General features: G+C 42.8%; 1 protein-coding gene across 6 annotated transcripts in view; it reads left to right on the top strand.

The window, feature by feature from the left end:
* SH3BP2 (SH3 domain binding protein 2) overlaps positions 1 to 18,572 on the top strand; it is a 54,075-nt gene that overhangs the window by 10,409 nt on the left and 25,094 nt on the right. The window contains exon 1 of one of the 6 annotated variants that reach the window (XM_090139728.1): positions 3,760 to 4,433. The exons of 2 other annotated variants lie outside the window; for them this stretch is intronic. The gene's annotated coding sequence lies outside the window, so the exon portion shown is untranslated. 3 more of the 6 variants (XM_031588303.2, XM_031588302.2, XM_090139727.1) reach the window with 3 other exon arrangements.

Below are 18,572 nucleotides of genomic sequence, written 5' to 3'. Positions count from 1 at the left end.
AAGATAACTATGGGAGAACAGAGCAAACATAGCCCACATATGAAGGAAGATTTGAGAAGGAGCATAAGGATGTCAGCATAAGGAACACTCAGTGTCTCGTTGTTACAGAGGAAAACTGGAAGCTGCTCTGGTTTCCACCTACACCAGCAACTTCAGTTGCCTCCTCCAGACGGAGGCAAGAATTCCACATTTCCTCACTTCAGAAACATTTTGAAAAGATTTTGAGGCTTCTGCAACCACCAACCTTAGGCTGCTCCTGTGTTAATTATGACTACGATTAGCCCTATTTCTGAGAGACACTGCTTTCTATTCTTCTAATGATGACTGCATAATTAAAGCCTCCCACATGATATTGAAGCCCATAGCTTCTAGGTTTTTCGGTGTTCATGCCTTTACAAGCATGTCTGGATGTGAACAGCTCTGAAAGGTTTTATGCATTCCTGTGCTGGGTTTAATGCCTTGCCCTTTGCTCTTCTGGGTACGAACCTTCAGAGAAGGCTGTAGTTATATGAGTAGTACCTTCCTGCTGGAAACTTCACAACCATGTAAGTTATTTTGCTGTGACAACATGAAAATAATGTTACTCACCACCAGCAGACTGGAATTGCTCTGATGATTTCTGTTACTCTGCAGTTTTCGGTAAGAGACTGGAAAGAGTGGGAGGATGTCACAGTGTGGTGCACTCAAATCACGAATCACACGCTGGAGGTTTGGGATTCTCTGCCCCTGCAGCTACAGATAGATTTCATTTTTTTCAGTTTTGAAGGGGAAAAAAAAAACAGCGCTTATCTAAAGACAAATTTCATTGTCACTGTACGTTTGGTATTTATTGTGATTTTTTACTTATGAGCTCAAAGTGAAACTAATTAACACATTTCGGATTGTAAGAAATATTCCTTTGGAACATAAGATGGAAAGCAGTGGTTTTCATCTATCTTGTCTGAAGATGGATTAGCAGATGATGTCATGTGGGAGAAGTTCATAGTTTCTGCTAACGAGAGCAGGCAAGTTTGGGAAAATGCCTTTTTCTGGTCTTAATAATGGCTTCATCCTCCCTTAATAAGTATGATCATCCAGGCTAAAAACTTCTGCTATCCAGTGTTGCTGTTTTCTCCAAAGGTCAGGTATGTGACAGATTTCTTTCTCAGAATTTTTATAAATCCATGTCTCTCAAATACTTTTCATTTTCTTACCTGATATTTTATGCAACTGCAAAACATGTTTCTCACATGGACATCCTTGCATTTCCCACGCCAAACCCAAATTATAGCTGCTTCAGCACAAAACACACTGAAAGAAAGTCAGGAGGTAGTGCTGTTTTCCAAAGAGAGGAACAATATAATTTGATTGCAAATGCAGTGCAGCAAACGTTGGCAGCAACAGGAACAACCTCAGACAGATCACTTTCATCCTGTGCATCAGCAAGACTGTTATACTGAAGGAGGGACATAGTAGCTGTCAGCCAAATATGTTGCAGAAGTATTAGATTATTTCCTTAAAGCTTCAGCAGGAGATCGTGGCAGAAATGGGCAAACTGCCTTCACAGACCCTGCTTTTTCTGGCATACTTCCTCCATCCATTAGGAATTATTCTGTCTCAGTGGGGATACAGTTGGGACCTGGAATAGATTATGTAGCTTAAATTAATTATGGTATTTGTCAGCATTAGAAGGAAAAGGAAAAAAAAAAAAAAAAAACAGAACTAAACAAACAAATCCCCAGAGGCTTTATTTTTATCAAAGGCTTGGTAAGAGTCCTATAAACAAAACAGAGAATATTGTTAAGGAAAATGTGCTCTTTTTTTTTGTTCTCTTTGTCTTTGGAATTTAAATATTTTTCATGTTTCTCTGACACTTCTAACTAATAAAGGTAAGTACCCTCTTTACACTAACTATGTCGTCATTGTGAGGCATCAGAATTACAATCAGAATCCTTGTACATCTCAGTGCAAATGTTATTATTTATGTGTAGTGCACTTCCCCTGACAGGCCCCCATTACGGCCTCCTGTGATACTGTCTCTGGAGCTGGACTCTTGATTGCAGTCTGCATTCCCAGCTTGGGACAGCAATTAGGAGCCACAGCAGCAAGCAAAGTCAAAGCTGGTTGTGATGCTGGGGTAAAGCAAGAGACTGAAAAACATCTGAGCATACTGAAAGCATTAGGTGTGTTGCATATTTAAACAGGTAACCCAGTTCACAACCTTTGAGTAGGAGAGCCAGGTCACAGTGCTGGGGAATCTAGTCAAGCTGAAAATCATGTGTTGTTTTTCAGAACGAGAAAGGTGCAAATTCTGCATTTCAGAAGGATGGGGGTGAAATCAGTATCACAGGTATGGTCCTTTCTGTCTGATGTTATGTGCAGATTTGAAGAAAAAGTAATTAAGGATGTAGAGGTAAATGGGATAAAATTGAACTTTTGTCTCCCTAGAGCAGGCTGTGCCAGACCAGTCCAACCATTCTCTCTGATAAGAGCATGATTTTTTAGATGAAGTTTATGTTACATTCACTAACAAAATGAAATTGAGCTGTTTCCTCACTGCAGAAGATTATTACAATTCAGAATATCTGGGGTGGCTTCTATGATTAGAATAATGTAATTTTAACAGAATCACACAGTTGTGAGCTAGTGAAGGCTCCAACTGTAAGTAATGAGCTTATCAGTTTGAGACAGCTGAGAAAGTGCGAGTTCATAAAAGAATTACCATTTCTTGGTGTTACACAGCTGTGGTCCTAAAAGGCATAGGGCACAGCCTTTCCAGGAGCAATAATTGAGTGTTCCTGTCCTCTCAGCTGGAATGCTGCCTGCAATTTAGATCACAGAGAGCTTTTCTGGTCCAAAAAGAAAACTCAGCTGAGAAGAGAGCTAAGGAAGGGCCTCGTACCTCGCCACGGTGCATATAAGGGCTTGTCAGTTTAGCTTTCAGCTTCGGGATGGGGAATGTTTTCCTTGCTGAGGATCAGATAAACCTTTCCAACATATTTGGCAGACCTCATGTTGACATGCTCTGCTACCCAGTAATAACACACGCTCTAAGTTTAATCATATATAAAATGAAATCACTGGGCATATTCAGCCAACAAGGTTCCCCACGCCTGCTTTAGCTTAGTGCCTGCAGTGCACTAATCTGTCTTCTCTGGAGACTGAAAGCTTTGGATTTAATCATACGGGAAAATAGCTGTTATTTCCACCAACAAACTCAGAGTGTTCTGACACAGAACTGAAATCAGTGGCAGTGCTGCACATGAGCCACTTTCCCACTTGCTATCTTCCTATAGAGCTTACATTACACAGCCTGCCTGCAGTCCTTTACAGCCGTCCGTCTCCATGCAGCAGAACACTACAGCCAGGGTAAGGCTGGTGCTGCTGCAGCCAAGATTTCTGTTGTGGGAAAGGTTAAGAAACATCATTTTCCTTAGGCTCTGCCAATGCAATTTCTCCCTTATGCTTGAAAACAATATTTGTCTTAAAGTCTCCTGCAAATCCAAGTGGAGGTGTTTACAGCACAATATTTCAGCTATAACTCTATCAGGGCTCAGTGATGATCTGCATTTCCTAGCCAGCTTTTGGTAGTATCTGCTGTACTTAAAACACAGGGTTTTATTTCACAGACCAAGAACCATCCTTTCTCTCTTCAGAAGAGTGATACTGATTCGTTTTGCTACTTCATACTTCAAAACTTCATGAACAATGAAGAGAAATGCTAAATAAATGGCATTCATGGGAAATACCGCACCGCTGTGTTTTCTGACCACAGAAACCATTTTAATGCCACTGCAAAGGTTAAAGGCTTTAAAACTAACTTAAAATATTGGCTGAGTGAAGCTAACTGAACTTCATTCATACAAATCTGCAGAATTACGCAAAGAACAGGTTTTAGATTGGGGACGCTGCTTTATTAAGCTCTGTTTCTCGGTTATGTTCTTGTTAACAAAAGGAAATGGAGTTAAAGCTGAGTGCTTCGTATCTCTCAGGGCTGCTGGCTGTCAGCTGCTCTCATTTGAGTCCTGCGGGACCCCGGCATTTGAGTCCAACCCAGCCCAGCCACCGCTTCCCTGGCTGCAGAAGCAGAGCGTTCGGGCTGCCCAGGGGGCTGCGGGCGCCCCATCCCCAGAGGTGCTCAAAGCCGGGTTCGATGGGCTCTGCGCAGCCTGAGGTGGCAGGGGCACCCAGCCCACGGCGGGGGTGGGACCGGGCGGGCCGTGATCCTTCCAACCCAAACAGCTCAGTGTGGGTGGCGGTGGCCGAAGGAGGGCGGTGCGATCCCGGCAGCTTCCACCAGCGGAGGGAGGGGAGGATGGAGCGCGGCCGGGCCCGCCTCGGGGCGGCCCGAGGCGGCAGGTGAAGGAAGGGGCGGCGCTGGGCGAGGCGAGGGCTGCGGAGCCGGGCTCGGGAGGAGCGGCCGCCCGCGGAGCTGAGCTGCGGCCACGGCTGAGGTAAGAGCCCGCTCCTCGCGGCGGTTCTGGGGCAGCGGCCGTTCCCGCTCTCCCTCGGGACCCGGCGTTGTGGTGCCGGGGAGGTGCGGGAGCCCTCGTGCCGGCCGTGAGGGGGCGGCTGTCAGCGCTCCGTGCTGCGGTCGGTGCGGGTCGGAGGTCGGTGCGGCAGCGGGAGCCCTCGGGTGAGACGGCGGAAGGGCTCTCTGGGGAAGCGGATGGCTGCTTCTCGTTGGGAGGGGAGAGATGAGAGAGCTGTGCTGCTTCCCGGCGCCTTCGGTGCGGTGTTGTGCTGTGTTGTGAGCATCAGGATCCGGTTCCTAGCGTCTTCCCGATAAACTGTGTGCAGAAGGATGAGGCAGGGCTTCTTCGTGATGGAACGCAGGTTGCAGTGCGGCTTTAACGGCGATCTCCTGAATGTTACCATCTTCAGGCTCCTCCAGACCTGACGTGGTTCGTGCTGCCTTCTCTCTCTGGGCTGTAATTCCCATTCAGTTACAGGTGGTTGTGCACATCGTGGGTTTTATTGCTTGTGTTTGCATTGTTTTAACTTGTCCACTTCTGTCCTGCAAGCGGTCACTGCAAATTGATAGCAACTCAAATAGTACCACTGATCTGAATGAACTGTGGAAGTGGGTCCACGATTCCCTTCTTTCCAACCTGTCTGCCAGGACCTTTGCTACAGGTCCTGGTGATGCCAGCAGACAAGAAGTTGCAGTGGGATTGAGCCTCGTCCAAGGTGCTCTCAGCCTCATCCAACCCCATCCGACAGGCCTGTGCTGCTACAGAGCGCTCTGAGCCCCTCCGCCTGCCCTGGGCACGAGGGGCCTCCAGGTTCCTGTGTGAAATCAGTTGCACTACGCTGTTACATTTCCTACTGCGAAAAGCAAATTTCCACTTTCACTCAGCTCTCAGTGGTTTATGGATATGGGAAGAGGGTATGAAATACATTAATGCCTGATGAATGACATGCACCTTCTGTTCGTTCCTGATTTTATTTGTGCAGGATGTGTAATGCTGGAACCTCTGCAGTTTATTTCATTCAGATATCTCCTTTGTGCTACAGGCGAAAGTGAAGTTGCTGTTTTGCTTTTAGGCATAACACATGTTCCTTCCCCTTCCTGTTACTGAATTTTGAAGCCATCTTGCTGTTGCAAGAGAGCTGATTAATAGGTACCCCTTGCCAATGTTCCATTACTGAGGAGTCAGTACTGGGTCAACTTAGCAGTGGGTTAAATGCTGTTTCCTGTTTGCATGTTTTTTGTTGTAAAATCTCCCAGCTCTCCATAAACCTCTCCACAAAGCATGACAAATTTCATACTAACAAGTCCAGAAAACAAAGAGCTTTTTTTTTTTTTTTTTTTTTTTTTAAAGTTATAAAGATACAGAGACGCCAGTTCTGGAAGAGACTTACAGTTTTCAAAGCGCTCGGAATGAATACACAAAGATAAAGTCTTGCAGGCCTTGCACCTCTGGCAGGGCTGTCCAAGCAAGAACATTCTGATCAGCTGTGGAACTGGGAGCTGCTGCAGGCAGAGGGACCCTTGGAATTGGAGGCTTTTAAGACCAGCCTGAAGTTGTATTTCTCTTGGTAGGAAACTTCAGGTTGGCCTATGGAGAAAGAGGTAGCGTGAAAAGTCTCCTCCTTCAATTTTTTACTGAAATAGACATGCAGTTTCCTTTAGTGGATATCTGAGCATGGTGGCCACTTTGGTAATGAGCAGTAAGTAGGAAGGGAAACTCATTAAGGCTATTAGCTGACTTCTTACAATGTTGAATGACAAACACGAATGATTAAATGTATAAACCAGAATGCGTGCATACATTGGCCATTTCTACTAGGAAAAGTTGTGTGGTGTGCTTTTCAACCTGTAGCCCTCAGACTGTTCACATGAGTATTGCTCTGCAGTACAGTACAGTAAGACTGCAGTATGGATTGAGTTGACAACACTGACCTGGTACTGGGGCATCTCCCAGGTGCCAGGCAATGGGTAACTCTCACTCTTGTTAAATCATCCAGCCATTCCTTGTGTTGTTTGGAATGTGCAACCCTGCAAGCACTGTGTCAACTAGTTGCTGTTGGCTAAGCCCTGGTCTTAAAAGTGCTTGCAGATGTGAGCAAGCCCCGTTACTTGGAAAGCTGTTCATCTGTATTGCTGTAGCATCGGGATCTTGGCTTGTTACTGCTACCAGACCTTGCAGGAAGCTCAGGCTCTCAGCAAAACTGATGGATGGCCCTGTAAATAGAAGGGTGAGCTCATGGGATTAATCAGGGGATTTCCAGAGTCTGTTTAGGTTTGAACATATTGATACAATGATCCTGCCACAATGCCTTCAGTCTTTCAATGGGGATTTCTGAGGCAGGACAGAAAACAACCTTTTAGATGTCTTTTCCTCTTGTGTGTAGCTAAGCATTTTCCTGGCCTTTTGTAAGGTGAACTTATTCCATCAGTGCACTTCCTGATGACATTGCTTTGTGTTTGAACCTGTGGTGCAATGGAGCAGTGTTGGCCAAGGAGGTAGGTGCCTGGGCTCAGAGAACTTGAGACAGCAAGAGGGAGACAATGTGTTTTCATCAAGACAGTAGCAAATGGAGCATGCATTTCTTACATTGTTCTGATATATTGATGTGTCATTGCCAGTTCCTATTATATTTATGGAACCTTGCTAACTTTCTTGTTATAAAGCAAAGTTATCACAGAATCACAGAATCACAGAATCGTAGGGGTTGGAAGGGACCTCCAGAGATCATCGAGTCCAACCCCCCTGCCAAAGCAGGATCCCTACACCAGGTCGCACAGGTAGGCGTCCAGGCGGGTCTTGAATATCTCCAGAGAAGGAGACTCCACAACCTCCCTGGGCAGCCTGTTCCAGTGCTCCGTCACCCTCACCGTAAAGAAGTTCTTGCGCACATTGGTGCGGAACTTCCTATGCTCCAGCTTCTGGCCATAATTATGCCGGAATGTCTAACAAGTTATGCTTTCTGCAATGCTTTGAAGAAGGAACTGAAGGCACTGAAGTTTTGGTCAGTTCTGGGTGTTGTTTTAAGACTTAAGGCATTACTTACCTAACTGTGTACTAGAAGTGTATGAGTTATGTTTCATGGTGTGCTTAGGGCAGGTAACTAAATGAGAGTGTGTCACAGCGTTCTCAGCATGCTGCTTTTTAAGAGTAATGTGCTTCTCCATAGTATTTCTCCAAGACATTTGAAGGGTTGTTTTGTTTTGTTTTTTTCCATTCTTATCTCTTATCTATGAACTCCTATGTTGAATTTTTCTTTTTTTAATTTATTTTTTTAATTAAAAAGACATGGGGCAGAAGAATCCGTGTTTCACTTAATGCATGCAGGAATCTGAAAACTGTTTTTCCTCAGTCTAGGGATGAATTCTGAACAGGGCAAAGTAATAATTAGGGAAGAATGCAGAACCATGGCTTCCTATGGAAACAAACCTAAGTGTTGTTCTCTATCCCAACATACCAATGTAACTGAAATAATCTATTTATTTAATTGCATGCCAGCTCATTTACGGTAATGACCCAGTTCTTATCTTTTCCTAGGCGTTATTGCAGTATTTACATGTATCTGAGCATCTCTGGCAGAATACTGAAAGATAATTTGCAGTGCAGGAATGTCAGAGAAGGAAATTCAGAAATCACATAATCACATCTATCCTTGGCACTGCTTCTCTCCTCTGCTCCCACAGGCTGCTTTTTTTTTCTTATAGAAAAAAAAACAATTGGTTATTGTTAAAGCTTTCTGGATTTTTATTTGCTTATGCTGAAGTGTGATGGTGTCTGATGAGCTGTACATCATTAACCATGTGTGACTGGGATCACTCTGTCCTCATGGGGCAGTGGGTGCCCTTGAATCACGAGGTATGTTCTGTCTTCCAGGGAATGTGCATGTGTGTCTTTCTAACTTTTCCTCCTCTTGTGCTCTTCTATTGTGAATTTGTCAAATGAGGAACTTCCTAATTCAAGCTAGATTTGTATCCTTACAATATTGAGAGGTAAATTTTTTGTGCGTGTAGTTAAATGCAATCACTCTGCTGTAACTTATAACAACACACTGTTGGGATTGCAGACCATTTCCTTGGATATTTTAGGAAGATGGAGTTTGGGGTTTTGCCCTTTGTGGTATGACTGTCTCTACTGTATATTGCAGCGTGTGGGCATGTGGGTAACTGTGACAGTTTCTAATTCCACATGCATTTAGGTGACTGTGGAGGCTTTTCCAGCATGGAAGTGGCTTTCAATCGCCCTTATGGAACACCTGGAGGACTGTACCTGCACACAGCTTTTAGATCACTTCACAAAACTTTACAGTGCATGTTGATCGTTATGATCATTGTTGGTTAATGATGTAGCATTCATTTTTAACTAAACGTGGTGTACGTATGCAAAATGATCTTGTTTCAACAAATGGATGCACAAAAGACTTGCAGATATCACCGTAAAACACTTAATTGGTGTTCTTGCTTGTTTCAGTGCAGGGATATCTTGCAATCTCCAAACAGAATAGTTTGCAAGTATGTTTAACTAGGGCTTTTATTTCGTTATTTCATGCCCTTCGGCATCACTGTAATTGGACTACTAGGAGAAACTTGGATCCATGCCCTTAATCATGAACTTACCTGTAAGGGCTCAGCAAATAGGCTTTGTCATTCCAGCTTGTTCCCTCAAAACATGGAGATGGCATTTCTGGCAGAACTCGTAAGGGAGCAACAGCTGGGCAAAATATTGGCTTTAATCAGTTTTTAGGAAGTCTGGAGGCCAGCTGAGTGATACTTCTTAAGTATGTGAATCCCTCAAATTTCAGGATTCTATTATTTTTGACAGGAACACAAGGCAAATATGCATAGGTAATGATTGAGCTCTCTAAGAAGGAAGCTGCATATATTCCCTGCTCTCCTTTCCCCTGAACAATACCTATTGCTGTTTTGGCATAGCTGTAAAAATGGTAACAGTCAAAGATTTGAGGCTTCAGGCAGAGATATAGGGGTTCCATTTGCTTTTTCCTTCCCTTGTCAAAATTGATGGTGTGATGTAGTTTGAAAATAGATCAACTCTTTGATCTTTACCAGTTACTTTTAGTTGTGCTATGCAGCAGTGCTGTATGTTGTTCATATGGAGCAGCACTGCAGTAATGCTATAGATTCAAGCATTGTGTTGGTTTCAGTATAGCTGTGTGTGTTTAAAAAAAAAAGAAAAACAAAACCAACAAACCACAGACCGACCTGTTCTTCTTGAGAGTGGAGTCTGCTAAAGGACCCAGTTCTTAGCACTGGGATCACTGCTTTTATGTTACAACACATCTCTTGTCTTACAGCTACCTTGTAAGCTTCCAACACCCTGACTGATCGCTAACCCCCCGCTCCAGTTAAGTGATTAGTCCCAACTTGCCGTAGAAAAACAACCCTGATGTTGGAATTTGAGCTATTTTCCTCATTCTTGATCCTGACTGTACTCGGAAAGAAAGGCTGGGAGTGCCGAGGTGCCAGTGTGCATGTCTGGATCTGTTGCTGCCTTTGCAATTGTTGTTTTCTCAGTGTTGGAGGAAGAGATGATGAGAAGTGGGCTGCAAGACTTTTTGTGAAAGGTGATTTATACAAAACAGAGACGTGACTACAAGCAAAAGATTCCTCAGGAGTACGTGCCAGATCTGAACGAAGAGAGGGGGAAGGATAGTAGAAGTAGGCAAGAAGATATAGGATGCCTAAGTTCAGTGCCTATGTGGTCAATAAATGAAGTGTACCGGTTCATGGAGAAGTAGACTGCTTGTATGAGAGTTTTTCCATGAATACGAGAATTAGGTTGGGTTTAAGTGGCCTACACTCTGTTGTTGCTCTGAGTATAAATGCAGCTTTTCATTGCTTGGGTGAGCTGGAGCTGCCAGCACCCAAAGCTACTCTGCTTCAGCAGGCTGGAAAAAAAAGGCCAGGTCTAGCTTAGCTTGCAATCTGCCTATGTAGATGAAAACAAAAACCAAGAACCCTTGGAGGAGGGAAGTCCCACTTAGAGCATCAGTTTCCACTTTCATGCTCATTTCTGCTCCAGACAAACAAGCTTTCTTCTCTCCAGTAGAATTTTTTGTGCTGAAATCAGTCAGCACAGTCAATTCTTACAGCACTGTAGGGCAGCATATCAGATTCTGCAGCAGGTCCTAGTGAACATTCAAGTGTTTTCATTTTCATTCTACGTGTAATAATCGTTCAGTAACAAGAAAGCAAAGAGTCGGAAGTAGATTGTTGTGAGTGCCGCGGTGCTGTCTGCTGAAGTATGGCTCATAAAACCAAAAGAGGAAAGAAAAAAGCAAGGTTGGGTAGGAAGCTTTTTTTTCCCCGTTCTATTTTTACCTTACTGTTACTGTAGTGATAGAAATTAATCATCATTCTGGAAACAGTCATGTTTATGAATATTTGCATATTTTCCTATTAAATAAATGATAGTCTGTTGAGGAAGGAAAAAACAACGCAAAGCTCATTCTGATTTTGTGTCTCATGAGCTGCGATTTGGGGGGGTGATACAATGCTATAGCTACAGAAATAGGAACAAGATTTGATCCCCAATTTCTTCCCAGTGTTTGCATGCAAATCTTATTCCAAATAAAAACATCTTTCAGATGGTCCTTATTACATTTTATCTTAAAGTACTTTACAAAACTCGAGGTACTTCCCAACACTTTGACATATGTAAGGGACAGTCTCTCTATTGGTATATTCACAACATTTATTAAAATTCTTCTATGAAATAAGTTTTGCTTTAAATGTTCCGTCCTTGAAAATTTCACCTCAAAGTCATAGTTCCCCTCTGTTTTAGCAGAAGTTGCCTGTATGTGTGAGTGCTGAGCTTAGCATCCAGACCAGAACATAGCCTGCAGAGCTAGTTCCTACAAGCAGCACAGGCTTAAAATATTAGTCTCTAATCTTGTGACAACCCTACTAACAAGAGTAAATCATTACCCTAATGTTGCTTAATAGTAATTCTATTACAACATATCCCAGAATTGTTTTTCTCCTAGATCAAGGTGGAGTTTGTTTTACATTGTGAAGAAACAAAGTCTCATCTGGCAGTCACAGGCTTTTGACCTAGGCTATGTGATAAACTCTATTTTTTTCCCCTTATATTAATAGCATTAACATAATTTTTTTCCCTTAAGTGAAACTGCACACTTCAGATACATAGGTATGTGTGAAAGCTGCTGCTCCTTTCTTTGTTTTATGTGTCTTCCTGTATACCAAGGAGGATGAACGTTCTTCTGTTTTGTCACACTAATAATGCAGAGAAAAGTTTAGCGTACAGAAAACTTGCCTGTAAGTCTAAAGGTCCTATTGACAGAGCTTCGAGTTCACTAGATCAAGACTGATCTTATCTGTATACTTGACTCATCAAAATGAGGCACTTTGAGCTGTTTTCAGGCAAAATGTGACCTGATTTGCACAGCTGCTCAGCATTTGTGACTGTTCAGTGCCTCTCTTTAATCAAACAGGCTTAAGCATTTAAGCTTTACAAGTAATTTTTCAGTCAGTCAGTTTCCACTGTTGTGCCAAATAGGTATGTTTCCCAAGAACTGCACAGCTTTAACTAAACAGTTCTGTGAGCAGAGAGGGGTTTGTGTGTGCACGTTGCATGGGAAGCAGGCTTTCTGCTATGCAAGTGAGCATACCACCTGTAAGAGCATGACACAATCTTTCATAGTCTTATTTGGAGCCTGACTGGAGACTTGCATTTAACATAAATAAGCTGGGCTCAGAGAGTGGTGTTGAATGGAGTTAAATCCAGCTAGCGACCAGTCGTAAGTGGTGTTCCCCAGGGGATGGTATTGGGGCCTGTCCTGTTCCACCTCTTTATTGATGACCTGGGTGAGGTGAGTGCACCCTCAGTAAGTTTGCAGGTGACAACAAGTTGGGAGGAAGTGTCAATCTGCCTGGGGGTAGAAAGGCCCTACAGAGTGGTCTAGACAGACTGGATTGCTGGGCTGAGGCCAATGGGATGAAGTTCAACAACACTACGTGCTGGGTCCTTCACTTTGGCCACAACAACCCCAGGCAACGCTACAGGCTTGGAGCAGAGTGGCTGGAGGACTATGTGGAGGAAAAGGACCTGGGGCTGTTGGTTGACTCTTGGATGAACACGAGCCAGCAGGGTGCCCAGGTGGCTCAGAAGGCCAACGCCATCCTGGCTTGTTGAGAAACAGTGTGGCCAACAGAAGCAAGGTGGTGATTGTCCTCGTGTCCTCAGCCCTGGTGAGGCTGCAACTCGAGTACTGTGTTCATTTTTGCACCCCTCACTACTAGAAAAACGTGGAGGCCCTGGAGTGTGTCCAGAGAAGGGCAACAAAGCTGTGAGGGGTCTGGAGTACAAGTTTTATGAGAAGTGGCTGAGAGAACTGGGATTGTTCACTCTGGAGAAGAGGAAGCTCAGGGCAGATCTTATCACTCTCTACAACTCCCTGAAGGGAGGTTGTGGTGAGGTGAGACTCTCATGGAACCAGCAATAGGACCAGAGGGAATGGCCTCAAGTTGTGCCAGTGGAGATTCAGGTTGGATGTTAGGAAATGCTTCTCTGAGGGGGTGGTGGTCAGGTGGTGGAGTCACTGTCTCTGGAGGTGCTCAAGAATCATTTAGTTGTTGTACTGAGGACATGGTTTAGTGGGGAAATATTGATGATAGGTGATCGGTTGGACTGGATGATCTTAGAGGTCTTTTCCAACCTTGGTAATTCTGTGTAAGTGAATATACCCAACAGAACAGTAACCAAGAAGGGTTTTTGGAGGAACCCAAAAACCCCTTGCAGAAAGGGCAAAGAGATCTTGCTGCGAGGTTAGTAATTCACTTCAAAGAGCAAACTACATAGAAGAGTACCAATGGGATTTTAGCCAATAGAATTGTGGTCATGGATTTAGGAGAACCTATGCAAATAGTAGTCTGGCCCAACTTCATCCTGGTCCCAAACTTATCCCATCAATGAGCTTGCACAGGTCCTCCTATTCAGGATTAAATAAGCACAACAGACTGCTGGGTTATGCTAGGTAAGTACTTAATATGTGACTGTGCAGTGGGGGGGAGGGGGAGCAGGAGAAATGTGGAAGGGGAAAGAGGAATACCTCAAGTGTACTTCTCACATTAAGCTGGGAGAACAGAGGTAGAGAGTGTAACAGTTCTCCACTTATAGAGGAAATTGTTGTATTCATTAGTAGCCATTACGGGAAGAGCTCACAGTGAAATTCTTTTTTCCCTCTGAGCTCAAAGCCTCAGTGAGTCATTTTAAAAAAAACTTTTTCCCCCCAGGAAAAAAATCCCTTATTTCTGTGCCTAGGCAAATATCACAGCTGTTGTGAAGATGGTTGTAGTCCAGAAAGCCAGTGATCTGGGGTCTGAAGGGGCAAACTGAAACACTGTTAGAGACCGTGTGGGTTTGCTGAATGTCATGTACTTTGCTTTGAGGTACAGATAACCTCTCCAATAATAATGGAAGTGGTCATGATAAGATGCAGTGCTGCAATCCCAAATATGCACAGTACTAGATGGCATCCAAGTGATTAAGTCCTGAAGGTATCTGTTGTATTGGCACTGCGCTGACTGTGCTGCTGCTGCCAGAGCATTCCTGCCCAGCACTGTGGCATCCTTTCTCCTCTGTGGGAGAGCAGTCCACGCTTCTGCTCCCTGCAGGCTGGCAGCAGTTCTGCCTGGTGGCGTTGGTCGACGTGTGCTTTGTCAGCCCTAGAGGGATGGGAGGGGGTACAGAGTTGCCTGCATAAGGGGAAGGGTGCAGTGGTTACACTAGTGTTGTGCCATTGCACTGTGGGGTTTGGCTCCCCAGCAAAATTGGGCTGGCAGGTGGCAAGAGATTAGTGAGAATGCTGCTAATTCCTAAAGATGTACTAACGTCTAATCTAATGGACCTGCAACAATATCATGCTCCTTTTCTTAGCTTCCCATTGGTAAGTCATTATTAAGTTTTTCTTCCAGAATGAAAGATTTTACTCCAAGGAATATTGCACGTGATGGACATCTTATCTCATTTTTTTTGAGTGAAAGGCAAGCAGAAGGGGTTTGCAGCAGTGTCTTTGCTACAAAATGTGGTGAGCAGAAGTCTGTTTGCCAGCTGAAGAGTTTCAAGCAACCCTGTCAATCCCCTTCTTTCCTGGAATGTTCTTTTCCATTTTAGGCATGAAGGAGAAAATTAATTAATGGGTGGATCTGTGCCACTTCAACCACTTTGCTCAGTGTGCTGAGTCATTTGGCTGCCATGTCTAACTTATTCTCTGTCATTTTTGCCACCTTAACTAGAGGATACAAAGTGTATAGGCCAGCAGCCTGGGGGGAATTTGAGTTTATAATTCAGTCACAATACTTCCAGATATTCTCTGTACTTTTCTACTTGATGCTTATTTTTTTCCCCATCCATCTAATCTATAACTATTGCAGTGCTTGCACTCATCACTTTTGATTGTGCCATGCCAGTTACTGGTTCTCGGGTAGACTGCACAGGAGAGGAAAGAAATGAACTTTTATTACAAATCTAGACAAAAGAACTTGTATTTTGTCTAGATTTGAATGTAGACAAGTATTATTGTGTCTTGTGAACAACTTGACTTACTCTTTATAAAGTAGTCTGCATTGAATTGTAATGTATTGCCCTTACTACATTTCTTTTTTTCTTGCGGGAAAGAGATCTTTGGAGGAGGAACAACCACTTCTTTGATTTCTTAATACTAATTCTTGCTTGGATGCAAATAAAAATGGATGTACTTGTTTATGTAGTTAGAAAAAAGTTGGCGCCATGTTAGAGCTGCACTAATCTATCTCCATCTGTTCATGGTTCTTCCAAGAAAAACGAAGTAGGTATGAAGACCATTATTAATCAAAGCTGTAGTGTTATGCTGCTTTTTGTTAAAGGTGTTTTTTTGCAAAGAATGGATTTTACTTGTAAGTACATGTTCATACTGTGGATGTACATGACGGAATGTCTTTCATTAAAGTAGTGGTGCACCGCTGAACATCAGATAAGTGGAACGCTCTGTAGGGTTGTCTGGTGTTTTCTGTAGGAAAGGGGGAAAGTTTTCTGGTCAGAGGAACACACTTCTCATATTTTTTAGCACATCTTTTGGATGTTGTGTTGAGGGATATGGTTTAGTGAGAACTGTTGGTGATAGGTGGATGGTTGGACTGGATGATCTTGAAGGTCTTTTCCAGTCTTGGCGTTTCTGTGATTCTGTGATCTAAAGCTGAAAGTTCTTAACATGGCTACAGATATCAACTAGCAAAGTGTATATGTATTACAAATATGTTTATAAGTTCAATTTTTTAGAGGGTTTTGTGTGTAAGTCTTTGCAGTCTCACTGCTATGTAAAATGTCACAATATCATCATGCTTTAAACTGTGCAGAAAAAACAGTTTTTTCTATTTTTCCTTCATAAAGTTCATCACCTGCAGATCTTTTCTGTTGGGGTGCCAGTAACACAGGCAGCTGAATCCATGCATCTGTGATATGCACAATCTGTGGTTTGATTTGGGTCTAGGAGACCTGTTGTTGTATTACTGTACAAGGAGATGTCAGGTTTTATTTGTTGGTTTGGAGCAAGACTAATCCCCTTGACCCCAATTCCTGGATTTCTTTTGTGCAAGTGAGATCTAGTTTCAGTTCTTCTCTGTGTGCAGAAAGTGACTGTGTGTCTCAAGAATTGCCGGGATGTGTTTAGCAGCAAGATACCCTATAAATATCGTAAAAGCTTCTGCTGGAGTGGCTTCATCACCCATATGTAAGCATAAACTTGAATTCTGTAGAGTACCAGAGCTTGCAAATGGAACAACACTGCACAGGCTCCTTGGAACTAATGGCCATTGGTTCTAGGCAGTGCACAAAGCATGAGAGTGTGGAGATCATAAGGAAGAGCTCACTTGTGCCATAAGCAGCTCACCTCCAGGAGATTCTGGCTGCAATGTTGTAAAGGAACTTTTCGAAGAAAGCTTTTTGGGAAGAACAGCACACAAGGGTGAGATGGTCTTTGTAGCTCATCTTGCTAAGATTAGCGAAGTTGCTAGAGTATGTTATACACCATTTTTATGAGCAAATATACATTGGTATATACAGATTTATTTTATATCAACTCCTTCCCCTGAAATCCCAGCAGTGTGCGATCTCATGGTCACAGCTGAAGTCAGCTTTTGTACAACAGTGTGAACTGGCAGAAATTCTTGCTTTCAGTGCATTAAAAAAAAAAAGTTGCATTTACAAAAGTGATGGAACACAGTGTGACCTTCAATTCTTGTTACTGTAATCCCTACTCCTACCTGTTTCAATGCCTTGATTCAGTCTTTGGTGTTTGGAGGTGGGAGTGATGAAATTCTTCTGCCTTACAACATCCTTTAAGAGAAGTTGGTATCGTGACTTAAAAGGGAATTGTCATTGAAATTGAAAGAGAGAAACCTTTCTTCTGGGACACTTGCTTGAGGTTTTGGGCACAGTACTCATCTTCACACATTAAAGAGCTGTTGGCGAATATATTCTTTCTCCTCTTTTTTGCTTAGGCTTCAGAGCTCTTCTTGGAGACTGTGCATGAGCAATGTGGCCTAGTTAGACCTTCTAATTCTATAAATTACACATGCGTGGTTATTAGCTTGTTTTGAGATTCTGATTCCCAGTCAGAGTTTCCAAGTATGAAAAGAGATGCTTCAGCGCATTGTTAGTTAGAAACCAGGACTATCTACTGTGTTGTATAGCAGTAAAACAGAAAAAGAGTCTTTGTGGTTGTACTTTGTCTTTAAATATTATCAAACAGCCTCCTTTCAAACAAAACAAAAATAGAAAATGCTTGGTTTTGTTTTTGCAGGGTCTGACAGAAGTTGAGCTTCCTCTTTGGTGCTGGTTGCAGCCACTTGCCTGCAGAGATGTATTTCCTTAAATATTTACTGAATGCCACCAGAAGAGGGACACACAGCTCCAAGGGCTGATAGATGGTGTGACCAAATGCTTACTCTAAAGCATGGCTTGCTGAGTGTATTCATTATTCACTTAGTAACTTATTATTGATGTCAGTGATAGAATTTTTCTCATTTCACTTTTTTTTTTTTGCTGATAGACATTCAAAAGGACTTGTTCAATAAGCTCGATGTGTTTTTGTAGTTGTTTTAATATCCTTTTCCAGGAATGTTTTGAAATTACTTGTATTCAATAATTTTTCTCCTGACTTGCATATACCCACATGTGACATAATCTCTTTACCTGGCAACAGTAGTCCTGGACTTAAGTTTTCACAGAATCACAGTGGCCAGGGTTGGAAGGGACCTCAAGGATCATAAATTTCCAACCCCCCTGTGTTGGCGGAGCACAGCATACAATGAACTGGAGGATGTTGTCTGTCTTGCTAAAATGCATTAGTGTCAGTAACGGTGTCAGTGTTTTGTAATATAGCTTTATAATCTACAATGGGTACTTGACTCTCCCTTGTAAGTTGCTAGAAGACCTTTGTTTTGGTGTTCCATGTACTAAAGACATGCTGGCTTCAATACTGAGAAGTATTTTGGAATGTAAGCAGAATTTATTTTGGAGTCCTACGGTGCTTGCTGAATCTTCAGTTATGGAGTACATTGCTAATGGGATTGTATGTAGCCATTACAAATGAGCCAAGGACATAAAGTCGTGTCAACTGTAATTTCATAGAGAGGAAATGTTCTGCCAAGGAAATAAATAATTTGGGGAAACTCCCACTTTCAGAATATATGTTCTGGGGGAACTCCCTTTGCATCTGTCAGCAGCGGAACTGTGTGCAGGAATAGGACTTGGTCCATTGCATTTGGACTTCTCAGTTACATGATGATGATTATTTTATGCTAAATTGTGCTAGAAGCGCTTGCAAAGGATAACATTTAATGATCAAATTGAAGTCAGTACGTCATATTCTTTGTACTTGTGCCAAGTTTATTGGAGGGGAAAGAAACTAACAGCAATTTACAACTTCATTTTAAAATTCATATATTATTCCTCTTTAAGTGCATTTTAGATACTGAGACTGTGTGTGTAGCAATATACAGTTCTATATAGGTACATGTATATAGAAATATGTCTGTGGTCTACTTACATTATATTATTATAAATTCTTCAGTTCTTCAGCAGAATGAGGAAATGATAGCAGAAGTT

Source organism: Phasianus colchicus, chromosome 4, assembly GCF_987193195.1.
Source record: "Phasianus colchicus chromosome 4, bPhaCol1.hap1.1, whole genome shotgun sequence".
Taxonomy (NCBI): Eukaryota; Metazoa; Chordata; class Aves; order Galliformes; family Phasianidae; genus Phasianus; species Phasianus colchicus.
The sequence above is the reverse complement of the archived record's forward strand: the minus strand, read 5'-3'. Positions and strand labels throughout refer to the sequence as shown.